Genomic DNA, 19,010 nt, shown 5'->3' with positions numbered 1-19,010 from the left:
ACAATTTGTTGTCCATGATGTCTGTTCTGTCTTGACATTCTTGCCATGAGGCTGACTGTGCAGGGCACACCTGTGGATGGAGGTCAGAGGTGAGCGACATAAGGTTGCTTTGGAGGTATATCAACACAAACCTTGATAAGAAAAAGCCAAATAGAATGTATTGTTTAAGACCATTGCTTATGTAACCCCATACTATTTTGCCATTTTAATTAGTAAATTCTCTAAAAATGGCATGCTAGTTTTATCATGTTAGGGTTAACTTCGCTAACTCTTTAACATTAACTAACTATTTAACATTATGTAGACAAATTAATGTTGTGTCTCGGGTTTGCACGGTAAGAGTTAAGACATTTAGTACAGAAGACATTTTTTGTTAGCTAACTTTAACCCTTGAAACCGATAACAGAAACTTGCCTCAGTCATAGCCAGTAAGGTTGCTGCAGTTGGGGCAGCTACAAACGAGCTAGCTAGCATCTAAATTTAGCTTTAGTAGGCCTAGTCGATTATTTTTTAGGTTCCAACTTCCATGTGTTGCGCGTTTTACTCAAGGTTTTTAAAATGAACAGACTATCACGACTTGGGTATAGGTTAATTAATGTTACTGTATTTTGCCCTATAAGATGCTGCCCAAACTGGTTGAAAGGCTGAAAAGGTAGCAAAAAGTGCTTCTTTACTTTTCCCCTTGTTTTTTTGCCATTTTCTGTAATACTAGGCCTACACACTTATTTTTTTCAGCAAAAGAGACTATTTGCCCATGGTAATAATCAAAGTCCTACTTGTCTTTGCAAAGTTAAAGTGGTCTTATACAGTACAGTATTTTAGACCCCTTTCCCCCCACATTTTGCTATGTTGTAGCCTACTCCCCTCATCTACAATCTACATGTCATAATCTATACACCTCACAGTCTAGGCCTAGTGAGTCTGACAATTCTACAACATCTAGGCTTTACTTTTAGTGAGGCGAGGTTGGCAGATGGGGCTGATTATTCTAAACTAACCGATGTTCAATATTCTTAATTCACCACAAGATGTCTTTCTCATTTTGGAGAGCATGTGTTTCCAGCTTTTCTAATATCTATATAAAAAGTTGATCTGAAAAAGGAAAAAACTGAAAGTCTTCTCCTGAGGGCTGGCAGTGCTGGCGTAGCAGCATAAATGTTCAGTGTGAAAACACACATTTAACAAGCAGTAGTTCCGCAACACAGACACTGCCAACAAACACCCCACGTCATGCTTTACCAGCGGTACCAGAGACTTTCTAATGTGGAGACACAGCACTCAAAAAATACTCCATAGAATTGCATGGGGCTAGTTTGTCACGCCAATATGGCCGTTGTCTACGCATATCCCACCCCTTCCTCGCCAAAACGTCAACATGTAAATACATTGAGCCAATCATGTGGTGTGATGTGAATACACTGAGCCAATCATATGGTGTGTTGTGAAGACATCGTGCCAATCATGTGTTGTGATCTCGCCGCTGGAGCAAGATTGGTGTCGTGAAGCCTTGCGCACACGCATTTCTGCCGAAATGGATGCCCGACGAGTGCCCAAAAAGCGTTGTCAAATGGCCGCCGAGTGGAGGGACTTGCCTAAAAGGACTTTGGCGGTACTGAAAAGATGATGAGTGGTGGTGACCTGGTTTCCTCCAGGTATGACCATAGGCATAGGCTTGAGTAAAACGTGCAACACTTGGAATTGAGGCCAAACAGTTCAATTTTGGTTTTATCAGACCAGACAATCTTGTTTCTTGCGTTCTACGAGTACTTTGGTGATCTTTTACCAATTGCTAGTGGGCTTTTCTGTGTCTTACCCTGAGGAGAGGCCTTGCTTTTGGTCACTCTGCAAGCCCAGATCCTGAGAGTTTTGCAGTGATTGTTGTCCTTCTGAAAGTTCACCATCTCTGCGTGCGGCTCAGGCGGAGTGACCTATTGGGTTCCTGGTCACCTCTCTCTCTCCTTTCTTCCCTGACTACTTAGTCAGGTTGTTCTGTAATAACAAGCCTTGTTATCCAAAGTGACACAGAATTGCAACGGTGGGTTGGGAAATTAAACCCGGGTCGACCGATTGTCAGTTGGTGATGCTGCTGCTCCACCACACCCGTTTGTCCCACGATGTTGCCTGTCCCAGAACTATGACCTTCACCACAGATGGACTCAAGTCAAGTTGTAGAATTGTCAAGATGACCAATAGAAATGGGAAGCACAGCTACATTTCAAGTGCCATAGCAAAGGGTCTCAATACTTGCGTCAATGTGATTTAGTTTTTTTCTTTACATTTTTCTAAAATCCCGTTTTTGCTTTGCCATTATGGGGTATTGAGTGTAGATTGATTGACAATGTCTGAAAATTAATTTTCCATATTATAAGTCAGTGTAGCATCAGGGTAAGTTTGAAGCTATTATTTTAAGGAAAAATAACTGCTTTGTGTTGTTAAAGATGTTAGTATTGCAACATAATAAAATGTGAAAGTAAGGAGGTCTAAATGTGTTTTGAATGCACTGTGTGTTGCTTTGATTTAAACTTCAACAACAACAAAAAAAAAAAACAATGGATTACTGACATTACTCTTGACTATAACTAATAAATTCTACCCACAGGGCTGACCGATTATTATTTTATTAAATTATTTAATTTACCTTCTGTTTCAACAAAAGTTATAGAATGTGCAATAAACTCTTGATATTGTGGTATTTTAATTCAATAGACTAAATGTCAAATATCTATTTACTGCCATTGATGTTCTGTTACATTTAGGGCTAACTTATTTTATTAATATTCTTGGACTGCAATGGGAAATTATCCCTAATGATGATTAATATAATTTGTTTCATATACCCCAATGCCTGTAATTTGATATGTAAGAAAATATTGTCATGGACTTGGCAAGTGAGTTGCTCAGATGGTGTATATTTAATCTTTTTTAGTTTTTCCAGCTTTGGTATGGAAACCCAATGTTGTGGTCCGTTAAAATTAACGCTTTCAAGTCAGATGAGTTTCAAAAGAATAATGGCATGAGCAGCTGGAACAGAAAGGAACATGGCTTTCTTTTTACATCACCAATACTGGAAGTTACAAAAAGTGAATGGTAAGCAAAGGGTGCAAGACAGTTTTTTCTCATCCTTATCTCACTTTTTATGTATTTATATGTATACATTTCCCATGTACTTCCTGCCATATTATATTGTTGAATAAATCCTTATTAACCCATTCTATTTCTTCCTAAGACACCCAGACCTAAGCATTCAGTGATATATTTCGCGTGCGACAGAGAACAAAGCTTTCATTTGATTTGCGTCTTTCAAAATGTTGCAGTACCATCAGATCAAACACAAAATAACTGAAGAGTGTTGCGGGCAATGGAAGGATCTTTACCTGTGAGGGAAAGCGCAACAACATGAAGATAGAAGAGATTTGTCCAGTGAGTTCAGGTATCTCCACCAGAAAGGTTAACATAACTTATCACGTATTGCTCAATGCCTTAAAGGTGAAACCTGTGTTTCTGACCAAAAGTTGTTGATATTTGAGCTTAGAGAAACACAATATACTGTAGGAATTCACATTTTTGTCAATTTTTGACCTACTGGTTACTCATTTAGCACTAAGGGGGGACCCAATTTGTCTAAAACCGATGAGAAAATGGTCATGCTCCTACTGGCGTGAACAATGTTACATAGAGTAATACCAGGCGTTCCAGGTGCATATCGGCAATGACTCCATTCCCTGTATTGTAAGTCAGTTTTGCAGCTCAAATCAAACGACACCCCTCTTTTCCATGCTCCTGAATTACTGTGTTGATTGGAAGGAAAGGTTTATGGCTCTGTCCTCTAGATTTGTTTTCTGTACACATAGCTAGGACTGTGAACACAACAGAATTATTTGATATCAAATAACATATTATCATTTAAATGCACAGCATACACACTGCCACTAGAATCATTGTACGTTAAAGGAATTAGGCGTGAAAGTTAAGGGTTTTGAAAACGAAGCCATTCTTGCAGGGGATTTTTGTCACACTGGTGCAGTGGTGATGCCATTCCCAGAGACGACATTGATTTGTAAAGTATTGTCTCAGAGACTCTAGAAAGGTACGGTGTGAAAGGAATGTTTTTTTTTTTTAGAAAACGGCTGCATAGCCATCTGAAGATCATTTCAGAAATTAAAAATGGGACAAATCATCCACATCTTGTAGTCATTTAAACTGCTCTGTCTTGACAACAGAACTTTAGACGTAGAACGATTGACATTATTTTGTATGATTAATGTTTATTTTATTAACTTTGTTCTTACCAAAAATACAGAAAAATATATTATTGACTTAAGATATAAAGAAACAAAATAATGTAACATGTTTTTCCTTGTTGCACAGTCTTGATTGTTCTTTCAAATTTTGATAAATTTTACTTTAACCTGCTAAATTTGATTGTTTAGTTCCCTACTTTCTACATTTTCTTGTCTCAGAAGGCAAATAAAATTCCTCATGAGTAATTAAAAATATGTATGAGAGTCTGTACAGTTTTGGCTAAGACCTCCTCAGTAAGAACCATGTTGGTGGTGGATTCCCCGCAAATCTTAGAACCGTGAACCTCTTGACGCAGTGTGCACAACCCTTCATCTGACACTTGATGGCAGCATGGGGTCAAACTCGGGATCTGAATCCTGTGTCATTTGAAGTGAGGTCCTGCTTACATTGTACCATGGTGATTACTAGGGGGTATTTTGGAAATAAATGTGTCAGGATCTTTAGCTTACAGACTTCATAGCGAATTCATCACACATTGCATTGTGTATATGGGGTTGTATATGAATTAATGTCAGTTTCCAAAGCCTTAACAAAATGGTTGAAGAATGAAAAGACTTTGAATCGCTAGCAATAAGCAAATAAAAACCAATGGAAGATATTTACCTGCTGCTTTGAAAATGCAATCTTTTCTTTCACTCTCTCACTCTTTCATTCACCCCATCTGTTATTCCTCCCGTACCTGCTGCCTCACCTCTGTCTCGCTTGGTGGTGGTGGCGGCGGTGGGGAGGAGTGTCGGGGAGCAGGCTGGGATGGGGGGTGGCTTTGCGGTGGGGTGGCTTGTTGGACAGCTGAGTTTAGCTGCGAGCCGTCATCTTCTGCCAGCGCAAACACAAGTGGTCTATTTTCCACTTCATGGTGCTCTGTGTCCCCATCTGCCGTGGTGACGGTCAGGGGAAAGGGAAGGTGCTGAGCCTGTTGAAGCCGCACAGAGAGATTGTTTCTGTGTTTTTTTTTTTTCTTTTTTCTTTCCCTGCCGTGGTTTGGGCCCCCCCTGCTGCTGATAGCCATTCTGTCCGATGTCCAAAAATATGTGTTCAGGGCTGATTTGTCTAAATCCACACATTGCCAGGGGTGTGCCAAGTTTCGTAGAGGGAGAGAAAGTTGTTTGCATTTCACGGTGATTCCTTTGACACAACTGAAACTGAAAAAAAAATTTGTGTGAGGGAAGTTGTCCAGGTAAATTGGTACGGAAAATAGGACTAAGAGTAATTTGCTGTTACAAACTACAACTTTGTGACTAGTTTCCTTTCAAAGAGATGTGTACATCTTTACAACTTTTGGTACACATTGAACAATTGGTTGTGTTTTGTTACATTTTGTTGATGTCCAGTTTGTCTTGTGCTTTTTACTGAAAATATCAGATTTCCAGTCAGCTAAAGGAAAGAGACAAAGAAAAAAGTGATGTGTAAGTTTTGATTTAAGGGTTTTAAAAAAAAGCTTGATGAGTATTTTTAACATGTGCAGACTTCAGAAGACTGAAATCTCTCAACCGGATTTGCAATTTGCCATCGCTTGTTAGATTCTGCTAAACAGTTCTTGACAGTCTGAATAATTCATCGCTGCCTTAATTACTTCCAACCTGATTTTTGACAGTAATATTATTGGTTGTCTCAGAAGCAAGTTTTTAATATCGCATTTGTCAGTTCTGGAACAGTGCTTTTGAGTCTCACTTTCTCTTCTTTTCAGGCTATAAATCAGATAATTTATTGATTTTTCTGTCATATTCATGAAGTATAAGTGACAATTCATTGTGTTATTTAAATATTGTATGAGTCCTACTATGATTATATTTTATGTCTTTTGCTTTTGAAGTTGCTGTTGTAAGGGTGCTTGTGGAAAAGTGGTTAGAGTTCTTTAGACCTGTCTTTAAAACTTGATACTATTACATACTGTTTTTAGGATCTGATCGTCTGGTTTTAAGAGTTTTTAAAAACAGTGGAAATACTACAAGCATGTATGTGCCGATGTAATGTACCAAACGGATAAATAACAAATGTGGGAATCTAGTGTAGCAGTAAGCCATGTTCAAAACTTAACAATCAGTAGATAACAAATTAAACACGCAGTAGAAAAAAAAATATTAATGTGTTTGCGTGTATTTATAAATATATATACATGCACACACAATTGGTCAGTCATAGACTGTAGAGAACAGCTTGAACAAACTCCGATTTAACTGTTCTTGTAATTAGGTGCGGTGTTTTGCAGGTGTGTATAATTTAGAAAATAGTTCCGCAAAAGTTTAACCCTCCTCTGTATCCGCCACCATTCAGCTTATCATGTTATTTCTATCTGCGACTAAAGTACAGTAAAGCTTCCATATCAGACTGTTAGAATGTTGGGAGGAAATCCTGGTGCTGATTTACTAGGTCAGGGTGTCGCTCAAGAGGCCCAGGGCTGTATCAAGCCATCAGACTGGATTTATCCTGTCTATGGCGAAACGGCCGCAGCCTTTATTCAATCCCAGACGAGAAGGAAACGCGCATCAAAACAGTGTCGGCTTACTCATGACCTGAAAGACACACTGTCAGAGAGATGGAGATAGCGAGTGAGTGAGTAAGGGAGGAAGGGAGGGAGAAAGACGTCGTGGAGTTTAGTCTGAGGGGATGAGAGGAAATGATTTATTCTTCTGTTGAGTGATCTGATTTATATATCCTTCCTATATTTGCTCACAAGTGCTTGATCGTGGTAAGTGTAGATATGTGTGTGAGTGTGTGTGTGTGTGTTGTCTTGTCTTGTCTTGTCACCTGAAAACATCTCATGTCCCTTTGGAAAAAAACTCCTGTTGAATGTAGGTCGGTGATAGTCAGTTGGCCCTATGGACAAGCTTGAACATTTTTTTGCATGAAATCTAAAATCTGGCTTTGATTTTGGCAGTAATTTACCTGCTTGTAATTAAAATTATTTTTTTACATCTTAAGTGATCAGATTTCTTGCATAATAATAATAATAATAATAATAATAATAATAATAATAATAATAATAAAAAAATAATAATAATGATTAAAATAATAATAGAAAAATCTCACATCTATCCAAAATCTTACATCTATCCACAAAAAATGGCCGATACCACAATTTTTGGATACTTCACAAAGGCCGCTCTCAGGCATTTGCATGTGAGCATTAATGCTCGATTCTAATGCACTTTCAGGCCTTTCTCAGCCAAAATCAAAGTCAAAGACTGTCAGGCAAAGCTCAAAGGTGATTTATAGAACACAGAAGGGGTCCAGAGATGTACACACACACACATATGTGCGCACACACACACACACACACACGCACAAATGCAGACTTGGCCTGCAGTGCCCGGTCCAGGCGGTCCATGCTGGGTTAAACGGGCAGCGAGGCCCATTCATCTTGAGGAGCCCTCGTCACATTAGCATTGATCCAGCGGGGGAATAAAATAAAGTCAGACTTGTATTATTATATGCCACCAAGCAATTTCTGTTCCAGTGATTGAGTGCGTGGGCAGAACTTTTTTGAAACATGGTCGCGCTAACATATTTTGTCTTCCTGTCAATAGCGTGGCACTTGTCCAAAATCCGGATCGATGGCAACTGATCTTTTAATGTTGAGGGCATAATGAAGTTCCCCCCCCACCTCCCCCCATCTCCTCCCAGACTCTACTGAAGATGTAATTCAGCCTGTGGCAACTTTTATTTAATTTAAAAAAAAAAAAAAAATCCCTGTCTTGCTTACTTGACCGGCTATCTTAAAAGTGAATCCTCAAGATTGTGTGCTATATTTAATGATTTAATCTCCCGATGTTTTCCTAAGGCTTGTGAGTTTCACTCATGTGTACGACTGCACCACTGAAAGCAGACTCCCTTTGGAGGGAGAAAAAACATCTGTCGTGTTTGTGGGGCTGACAGGTTTTTTTTTTTTATTTTGTCTTTTGCGGCTTGGTTTCTCTCCTCCACTGTTGGTGTCTCTGAAGCTGTCAGTTGGTTTTCATTTACCTGCTTGGAGGCTTGTAGGAGTTTTTTACAAAGCACTTGCATAGTAGATTTAGTGTCCAGTGTTAGTTATTTGTTGATGTGTGATATAAAAAAAGTCAGCATCAGAGTTTACTCTAAGTGCAGAGTGTACTGTCAAGTTCAAGCAAAAGTTCAAGTTCAGAAACAATGGCATTTAACTGGTCTTTTGAATTGTTCAGTATTCAACTATCACTCATGTGAATTGACTTCAAAGACAAGAGTCAAGATGGGAAATTTAAGACAAAAGTGATTCATGAATTATGTCCGTCAACAGTTTTGTTTTTATCTGATTGCAAAAGGTGGACAGTGAGTTTGAGTGACAAAGTTGATATGCAATGACCAGGTTGACAATCAAAATGGACCTAGGCCCCTCTAAAAATCAGCAGTGCTTAAAAAGCAAAGGAATAAAATAATATTTTGAAGAAGTTATCAAATTTACCCTTCCTGGTTTGCAAGGAATGTTAACGTGACCTCGAGACATAAAGGAAATCATTTTTAAAATAACTTACGACAGCCATCATAACAGGCCTCCGCTCACCTCTCTGAGCGATAAGGTCAGTGGTCATTTGTTATCTGTCACAGGGCCCCTCTGAGTAATTCCTCATCTACCAGAGACATTAGTGTCCAGTCAAAACAAGGCAACAACATGTCACTTTCACTCCAGGCGAGTCATAAATAAAACAAGCAAAGCTCTGTAGGCTAAGCCACGCAGATCCCCAAAACAACAGAAGACAATTCAATCTGCGTGTACTCTTACTACCAGGTGCCATGAACTTTGCCTGTCCTTCTCCCTTTGCAGCACGCTACTGTAGTTCTGGGCAGTGAATTAAAATAGGCGGAAGCCCTGTGTCCTGCCATGGTTTACAAGCAATAGTGCAGTCCAGTTCTGATCTGTCTGTTTTGCCAGTTTTTACTGACAATTTATAAACAAGTTATGCCACTGTGTTTTTGTGTATTGTGCTGACTGTATTGACTTTTTAGTTCTTCTTTTCTTTACTTGATCCGTTTTAATCAGCGAATTGTTATTGGTAAATGAAGTATTAATTGGTCCTCATTTAATATTTTATACTTTCACATTGACAACATCTGCATAATCTTAATTGAGTGAAATGGATTGATGCGCATGAAATTGTAAACTGTAAATCCTGAAATTTCAAAAAAAAGGAAATCTGATTCTCTCGAGAGATGCTTATTGCTTTCTTTCAAGTTCGTTTTCATCTGACTAAAAGCCCTCTTAATCAGTTAGACAGAGAGAATTGCATTTTTATAGACTTCAGAAAGGTTTAAGGGATGGGCAAAAAAAACCCTGATGTTAGAGATTTTCATTCCTGTGTTCATTTTCATATTTTTAATTAACAGACTTTTTCTTGCGTGCTCCCCGAATGAACAAGCCTTTTTTTTCTTCATTTATTTGATGTTCTTTATCTCCGCTTACCATTCACCTACACCTTTGCAGGATTGTGGGACTTTAGTATCAGTCTTTTGGCCACCAGAGAAGCATAACTAATGATTACATTAGAGAGGCTTTGTGAAGGCGGCCACCGGATGTGGATTAACCAAGCAAGAAATAATGTGGGATTTTATAATCTGCATGAATAAACATAAGCTATGTTTTGGTTTTTGACAAAAATGTTAATTTGGGGGGCCCTCTTTTGTGTGTGTGTGTGTGTGTGGGGGGGGGGGGGTGTTGAGGAGGTGGAACTTTTTCGAGGAGAACAGCTTTGTTGGGTAGTTATATTATCTGTCCTACCAGAGACCTCAAACTCAGGCAAGCTTTATTTGGATGCCATGTCTTTGTCCATGTTGAGGCCCTTCATGCTTTTTTTTTTTTTTTTTCCTCCAAAGGAGTTTTTTTTTTTTTTAAGAGAATGTTTGACACAGCCACACAAGGCCTCTTCAAAGTGACACCTAATTAAACTGACATTTGAAGCTGGTCTTTGGACTCCTAATAGCTCCCGTCCATTAACATCTTTCTAATTACTCTCTCTGATGACAGGCAGAGAGGGGAGACGGAAAGGAAAAAGGCAGGGAAAGTGAAAAATGAAAAAGGAAGAAAGAGAGGAGCGAGGGAGAGCCGGGCCACGGAGCACACGGGCCGTCAGTTTTGAGCTAAGCCCGCTGGCATGTGGCCTCATGAAGCAGGGGGACGCACAATAGAAAATGGCCTCTTGGTTACCCATCTCTCCTCATTAAGATTTCTGCCCTTTGTGGCTTTTCTTTTTTATGAATGAAAACTTCAGAAAAGCCACCGCAGACCGGTCCCATTCAAGAGAGTAGAGTGGTCAGTGACCGCAGTGGTTAATTAGGGGAGGCTCACACTAAAAGTCACCTGGTTTGACAATAAGATGGACTAGGAGTGGTAATTGTCCTGCTTCCCTACACATCCCCACATGTCCTGCACTGATTTTCACCTAGCTTTTGGGTGGTCATGGACATGGTTTGAAAATGCGGCTTACTCCATATTCATATTTGTGTACAATAGAAACTAATCTGTACAAAATAACACTATTAACTTCGGCAGAAAAAAATCTGGGTTTGGAGTCAAATTAATTGTGCTTATTTCTGTTGGTTATTGGAAGGAAAAAATAACAAAATTAAAAGATAATGATACCAAAATTTTTCGCAAATTTCGCCTATAAGGCATTACAGTCATTTACAGTCATTTTTAAAGCGCTAAGCTTTTAGAACCAAGTTAATTTAATGCAGATGCTGAACATTATAAATCTCATAGACCACAAATTATTTCTATTTTTAAAAGTTTGATCAAATTAGCTTTTTTTAGCAAACATTTAATTTCAGAAGTTATGGAATTATTTATATTTATTTTGTTTATTTTTTAACATATTTCGTCAGCACCAGCTTGAAAGGGCCATCTAAAAATTCTCTCTGACTCGATCTCGACATCAGCCGTGATCGGCCTACAATGGCTGCCACTGCAATTCCAGCCGACTTATCACCTGCATTTTATATTTTAAGGCCCTGGGCCCTCTGGATTTCTTTCCGGTGGTGACTGCAGATCAGTGACCCACAAGTGGCAGCCGCTTCCGCCTGTTTCCTTTCATATGCCATCGGTACTTAAAGACTGTGTGATATTCCTGTACATACAGCTTCTTTCGGAGTGGGAGGGCCAGATTAGGGCCTGAGGAGATGTTCTGAGGCCGCTCAGAAACCTCGGCTGTTTTGACTGCGTGCCCGGGTGGGCTGCGACGTGGAGGAGTTTGTAAGCTCCTTTTGCTGTGGATTTCGTTCCTGTGTGCAGCGGACCAAGCTGCCTGACTGACCCAGAGTTCTCTTCGGTTACTTAAGCCCGGGACATCGAAGTCACAAACGTCATTATTATCCGATTCAGTAGTTGGATAGGTTGAAGTGCGCACTTACACTACTTACACTCTTTCCCGCTGTATTAGTTATTGACAAATAAACAGTGTGGGCGTTTCTATCCATAGCATTATTCATGTATAAGATTACCTTCAACGAGCCAATGTTTTACTTCTCCTATAGCGCTGTAGACATTGATTATGCTCATCATGGATATCTTACATGTTCACACACGTTAAAACTTTAATCAGCTATTTGTTTGGTGCAAGTATTTCCATAGTTTATTGAGGATTCCAGTAACTTATTTTTAGTATCTAATTTTCTCCACGTTTGAAGTGGAGGCTTTGAAAACAAGTGGATTGATAAAACCAGCCCAGGGTGAATTACCAATTGGTCTTCCTAAATCTTGCCCCATAAGGGTGGGATGTTAAGGAGGTCTAGTGCTAGGGACTGACATGGATCCAGTTTGGCAGAGGTGCCTGCTATCCCTCCCTCCCTTACATCTAAAACAGGGGCAGTGTCTTGAACCCGTGTCCCCTGGCAAGCCAGGATCAGAGTTCAGTAGCCAGGCTCCACCACAGATGAGTCTGTATTATGTACACAAAGATTTCTCCGTTCTCCTCCACACACACACACACACACACTTCTCCTCTGGCCCTTTTTAGTGTGTTCGCTCTGTGATCGCTGAGTGTTTGCCAAAGAGCGCTATGGTAACTCCCCAACCCCCAACACAAAGATCCCCCCCATTATAACCTTCAGGTGTCGCCGGATTAAAGTTAAAGCTGATGACCAGGTTGAGGGGCCGAGAAGTGGGTAGAGTTTTGGGGGATCGAGGGGGGTGTCGCATCTTAACAGGGAATGGCTGCCGCCACATGCTGGCCAACTGAGCTTGGGCCTGGCGCTCAGCATAATAGTGGGGTAATGCAGCATTAATTGGCGTCAGGAGTGCCATCGGAGACGACGAGAGGGCCCGAGGTTTTTAATCCGTGTGTTAACAGCATTCCAGCCAGGCTTTATGCTGACAGGAGGAGTCTCGCCCGGCTTTATGTGCTTCAGAAAGAGAGGCGCAGAGAGAGGGAGTGGAAGAGAGAGAAAGAGAGAGAGATGCACCAATGTTTGGAGCGGTGCGGAAGAGTTTGTCCCGATAATGGCTTCTCCAGCGAGGCGTGATTAGAGAGGGGAATACTTCAGTGATCATGCAGAGAGAGAATGTATTCTGTCAACAACTGCTCAGGCATTTGTCTTGTCTGTTGTGTGCGTGTGTCTGTGTCTGTGTTTGTGTTTGTGTGTGTGTATGTGTCTGACACTGCGAAATGATTCAGTATGTGCCTGCTTGTTTGTTTTGAAGAGCAGGGAGTCATGTTTTTCTTTTTCTTTTTTTTTTTTTTTTTTTTACTATTTCCACCGCCCTCTGTCATATGATTTGTTTTGTGTGAAATGTATGTTTTGCGCTTTAAGTTGTTTTCTTGACCTTCAATTTCAAGTGTAATGCTTCTTTGTGGATAGACAACTATGAAAAACTGCCACTACATTTGTGGTGTGTGTGTGTGTGTGTGGCTGTGCTTTTGTTTTGTGAAAGACCATGTGCTGTATGGGCATATGTAAGCACAAACATTGATTTTTTTAAGAGACAAAATATTTCTACAATTCTGTTCTTAATATTCTGTTTTAATATAATATGGAGTAGTCAATCTAGTACCAACAATAATTATTTGGTACTATTAGTAGAAGTAATTATAGTGACTTATTTGGGTCAATAAATACCAATAAATGGTGAAACGACACCATGTAATAATCACCATTGATATATGTCTTGGATCGGAGCGACTTTTTGAACTGTGACTGATGTTGGAGCCAGACAAAGATATCTTGGACTACTCTCTCTCTCTCTGCCTGTGTGGAGAGCCAGCCCTCAGGTAAACAGCTCCTGGTGTTCTCTCTTTCTCTCTCTTTCTCTCCACTCTCTTTCTTCCCTCTCTCTCTTTCCCTCTCTTTCTCTCCACTCTCTTTCTTCCCTCTCTCTTTCTCTCTCTCTTTATTTCTCTCCTGCTCTCTCCCCCACAAAGCCGCACGCAAAACAACCTGATGTGTGTTTTAGTACATGTCTTGGTCTGTAGATTAATGACATTAACAAAGTTTTCCATTAGCGCGGCGGCAAGCGGTGGGGGAGACAGAGGCGTCCATGCAGAAACCCACATGACTGGGCGGCTGATAAGAGAAAATGAAACACATCTCGGTGGGCAGAGAGAGGGGGTCGGGGCATGCCACTCCAAATTAGCTGCAGGGCCCAATTTTGTGGTTACTTCATTAGCCCACCGGCTTCTGAGGAAAGGTTGTGACCCATCTTTTGCCTAAATGGGAGGCCCTCCTCGAGAAGCAACTTCGTCCGCAATCTAGCCCTATGATTGTGTGTGTGTGTGTGAGAGAGAGAGAGAGAGAAACTGGCAGAGGATTACTGTGATACTTAGAGAGTGTGTATTTTTGTCTTTCAAAAAATTAAGAGTAGGTGTAAGTAAAGTTATTTGGCTATGTAGGTATAGAGAGAAAGAAAGAGAAAAAATAAGGATAAGGATACAGACCAACAGGTATAAGCAGATGATTTAGCTGCCAAATCCTATTAGTTGTGAACAGCATTCAGTAGCAAAATGGCCTTATTAAAATCCAACTGGGTGAGAAGACAGGGATCCTCTTGACCGAGACAGGTGGCTCCAAAGAGGATGTCCTTGGCTCCAAACCAAAGATGACAGGAAGTCCTGTGGACAAATCTTTTGTTTTCATTTTCTTTTCAGGCAAATCTGAGAGACCCTCGGAGGTGAGCGGACCCCCACTGAAAAGGAATCTCAGCTATGAGGCTGGAGACGTGCTGAAAGCCTCCTGTTAGTGCTCTGCAGAGCCCAGTATGTATTTCCATCCCCACCTTTGGACTTCATTTATAGTAAGTTCTCTGTGCTCAAATCTAGCATCATTAGATTATAGTTAAAGTTACTGATTATTAATTGCATTAGTTCAACTTCTCCATGTTTAACTCATGATGATGTCTGAATCATGAGATAGACTGTGTTAAAGTTGACGGAGATGTATCTGAATGTATTTAAACTTCTCTTTTGAAAGCCACAGAACTGATTGTATATCTATGAAAAAAAAGTGTCAGTAACACACATTGATTCTGAAAGTGTAACTTTAAGTTCACCTCACAGGTCAACGGTTCCATCACATATCCATCTCACTTCAGTAACAGCGATGTTTACCAAAGCCCCCTGTAATAAACCACACCACATCAGGCCTTATCACATCAGGGCTTATCGCACAGTAAAGTGACAAAGGCATGATACGCCTCTTGTTACTTGTAACTTGACTCAGACCAAGTCTCCTTTATTTGCAGGCTGTGCCTGCATTGAAGGCTACAGTCTCTGAACCCCAGTCAAACCCGAGCTACTGCACTCGCACAATGGCTTCCCCCAGCCCAGTTAACCCCTCACCCTTTTAGGAGTCACACTGGGTATCAGAGAGTCACTGAAGTCAATAGGAGAGTCACACTGAAAAGGACTGTGTTTTCCAAAGAATAAATGAAGAACCCCTGAATACACCGGGTGCACGTACCCAAGACGTACAGTGTGGTCTTAGGTTTCTATCAAACAAGATCTATTTGCATTGGAAAAGAAACTCGGGCTTGCTTAGATCAGCGGGTTAGTCGCTTTGCTAGAGAGACGGATGATGCTGTCTTTATGTTTACATTTGCTTCAAACATCACAGTATTTCAAAAATAAAACCGTTGTTTGATTAAAACATAAAGAACATGCCATTGCCAAAGATTGTGAATTGCTTTATTAATATTTGCTTGTTTTACAACCAGTACACTGTCAGATATATAATTATATTACAAAAGATATACTTTTTTTACATGCAAATATGTTTGCATATGAGGTTGCATGATGTTAGGCAGTGACAAAATTGATTAACGCTGATTTTTAGGGTGAAGCTTTTTGATATTAAACATATGGCTACTCTATGGCAACTTTAATGAATAATTTAGGTTTTCCACATATTATTTTGTACAAAATATTTTTCATTTTACAACTTCACATAATTTAGACCTCTAAAAGCATTATTAATATCTACATGAATGCTAAAATAGAAAGGTCATGATATGATCATGAATTATGATATATTCTATGAATTAACTTTTTCTATATTGATATTTAAATCAATTAATATTTAACCAAGATAAATATTTAGTTAGTTTCGGGTGAAAAGTTATCTCAACTATATGATCCAAGTCTGTTTTTTCCCCAGCAAAATGTTTTTAACACTAAGCAGCAAACTAGCCATGGCAGAAAAAAAGGCTTTTGTAGAGGACGATAGATCTATCTAAATAGTGGACATATTGATACTTAATGCATTTTTAAATCTGGAATAAATGTTGACTCCAAAATTTGGAGCCATTGGTCTTAATTACTATGTAAGATTCATTAATAAAAAGTTTAAACAAAGTGCCCTATGGTTATAAGTTCCTGTTCCTGCACTTAACCACAATATTAAGTTAGTATAATGGAGAAAAAAAAAACAGTTTTGTTCATATGTAATTTATTGTTCGGTGTATCTCTTTTTTTTCAGATTACAGTCATTTTTTCAAGGTTATTATAAGATATCGTTAACCTGAGCACTCTGAAAGATTGAACTTTAAAAAGTGCCCATTTTATATTTCAGAATGTCTCTCTGGAGATATTCAATGACTTCTTCTTTGTCTGCCCATATGCATTCATCGTTAAACAAACCGGTTAGTGTCTGGTGGATTTGAGTGTTTGCCTGGTCTAATGCTGAGACAGTGATTGCTATGTTTAGAGAGGACCTGCGTGACCCTGCGTTTGGTTTGTTGTAGTCTGGAGACTTGGTCGGCACACTTTGACTGGCTGCCAGGCTCACCTCAGACTCCACGCCTCCGAGCGAGCGGAGCCAAGTTTAAGCTGGCCAAGGGCCTCAGGTATGCTGCTGGCCCTGCTGAATACACCACGTATTGTGTTGCCCCTCTCTCACCACATTTTTTTTTTTAAAGTTAGCTATTTGCTTAAAAAAATGTGAGGCACAAAAACAGACTGTAATTAAATTTGTAATTTTTCGTCTGGTCTTTATAACATAGATTCATTCAGGGTCACAGGAACATTGGCTATTTGTCAGAGAAGCCACTTAAACCACCACCTCTCGTCTCGGCCTCTCGTCTTTTCTACCTGGTATCACACACACCTCATAGCCCCTGAAGCCTGCGCCGTAAGCAAACATCCTGTACCTTTATTGGGCTTTTAGTGGCCCTCCTGCAGTCTGACAATGCAGGATTAGGGCCGTGGGGGAAACTGAGCAGGGGAGATGAGAGGGTATCAAGAGCTAAGAAAGAGTGGAAGCGAGGGGGAGAGAGGGCCCTCCTCCCATCCCAGCTCCTAGACTGAGGGCCCTTAGAAGGGCTCTTATCTAGCAGTCAGGGTACTTTACTGAGATAAACAATTACTTCCTTTTTGCCTGACCCTCAGAAGTAGGGGTGGGAGACTGTCTGCACCTCTCCTACTCTTTGTTATGGCCTCTTGCTGTAATTGACCACTTCAAATGCTTTTTCTCTGCTTCTGCTTTTTTTTTCTTTTTTGTTTTTCCTCTGTCTTTCTCTTAGGCATTTCTGATTTTTTTCTATTTCTCTGTTTTATTTTTTCTGTTTCTGTCTTGTCTTCTCTCTCTCTCTCTCTCTCTCTCTCTCTCTCCATGTGTGTTGGTGAGGCTGGGAGGAGGGCTCTGTCTCTGCTCGGCTGATGGGAGACGCAGGAGTAAATGCCATATGGCTGCGTCTATTCCCGGCTGAGTTGGAGCCGCTGGCGGCTGCTGTATGAAGAAGTGAGATCATTGATATGTGACTTGTGACGACGACAATGAAAGTGACACAGGCCTTTGTTGTCTTTTTTTACCCATTCATTTATTTCTCTCCTTCCCCTACCTACCCTTCATTCTCTCTCTCTCTCTCTCTCTCTCTCTCTCTCTCTCTCTCTCTGTTCCTCTCACCATCCATAGTTTGAGTAAAAACACCTTCAGTTCATATTTTTACAATCACATTAGGTCTTGTTTTATCAGTTATGTTTACTATGTGTATTTTATTATGATGTATTATGTCTTTATAAGCACTGCTTTTGTGTGTGTGAGTTGTTTGGATAGTGAGAGGAGGCTGAGGGTGCACTACTGGTACTGACCAGGTGAGGCCCTGCTTTCCTCAGGAAGAAGCCTGGCTCAGCCGCAACCAATGGCACCTCGTAGCCATGGCGATACACTGAGCCCCCTCGATCTGCACTGGGCCGAAGTGAATGGGCTTTCTGAGTCAGGTTCTGAGTACACTCTCTCTATGATCCAAATTAGTTCTCCTAAGTCCATGCTGTGTAAAAGCTGCTAACAGTTCACAGTGGGATGTGATTGACTGGTTGGAATCAGGATGACTGTGTTCAGTGTCCATTGTTGATGGAGTGTTAATGAAATGCAAGTGTACAATCAGCATCCTGTAGATCCAGCATATAGCCAGCTGTACACTTGTGTGTAAGAAGGGAAAAAACACAATGAAAAAAACTTTTTGAAACTACAACCTCATCTGAATTTGGAAAATTGGCAAGAAATATAATATTTGTATGCTACTCTCACTTGCTCGTGTTACTACCTGTAAGTTACTCAGTAAATGTTTTTTTTAATTGATTGTGTGCGTGTGCTGTTCCTCCTCACCCCCCCCCCCAAAAAAAAATGTTCTTGAGAAGATAACAGCGAGTGTGTACACATGACACTGCCGCCTGTAGCATGACACGGCTCACCCATGACACTCAAGCGCGCGCCAGATAGGGTGGGGTGTGGGGGGTGCGCATGCAGTGCCATGCGATAGCGAGACCTCCCGGACTCTGGCCCGTGAAGATTGGGGGCTTGGCGAAGAGGGCGGTCGGTTCGGTAGGGGTGGTATTTGTGAGTAGTTGAGGGGGGTATATATTGTGATTTGGGGGGGGGGGGGCAATTTTCCTGCTGAAAGGCGGCCTACCTGGAGGTCCTGCTCCGACCGCGGCCAGCTGCATGTCAGCGCCGTCAGAGGACCCGGCCAGTGACTATCAATTAAGCAAACACTGGGCAATCTGTGGCTGCTGAAAGGGATCCTTTCGGCCGGGCCTGGCGGCGGAAAAGACGGCCTTTTGTTCCCAGGCATGTCTCACATACTTTCGGAGGCCCGATAAGCCCTGGTCTCCATCAGGCCCGGCTTTATATTTGGCCACTGTAATGTTCCCTCGTTGGAGTGATGGGAGTGGTGTGGGGGGTGTGGGGGGTGGAGAGGGAGAGTATAGGTGAGAGCTGCCTGTGAAAAGCTGATATCAACCCATCAACCCTCATCACTGCTCAACCGCCCCCCA

The 19,010-nt window shown here is 40.9% G+C and overlaps 1 long non-coding RNA gene across 3 annotated transcripts; it reads left to right on the top strand.

Moving 5' to 3' along the window:
* Positions 1–37: 37 nt before the first annotated feature.
* LOC121699911 lies at positions 38–17,249 on the top strand. 3 transcript variants are annotated; one of them, XR_006027069.1, is made up of 5 exons: positions 38–89; positions 2,927–3,087; positions 3,315–3,430; positions 14,391–14,536; positions 16,481–17,249. It is a non-coding gene; the product is annotated as an uncharacterized LOC121699911 (long non-coding RNA). The 3 variants fall into 3 exon arrangements; XR_006027070.1 differs by lacking the exon at positions 16,481–17,249 and adding an exon at positions 14,984–15,305 and having other exon boundaries at positions 14,391–14,498; XR_006027068.1 differs by lacking the exon at positions 16,481–17,249 and having other exon boundaries at positions 14,391–15,305.
* The last annotated feature ends 1,761 nt before the right edge of the window (positions 17,250–19,010 follow it).

The sequence above is a fragment of the Alosa sapidissima genome, chromosome 24, assembly GCF_018492685.1.
Source record: "Alosa sapidissima isolate fAloSap1 chromosome 24, fAloSap1.pri, whole genome shotgun sequence".
Taxonomy (NCBI): domain Eukaryota; kingdom Metazoa; phylum Chordata; class Actinopteri; order Clupeiformes; family Clupeidae; genus Alosa; species Alosa sapidissima.
Note: the sequence above shows the minus strand (reverse complement) of the source record. Positions and strands in the feature narration are given on the sequence as shown.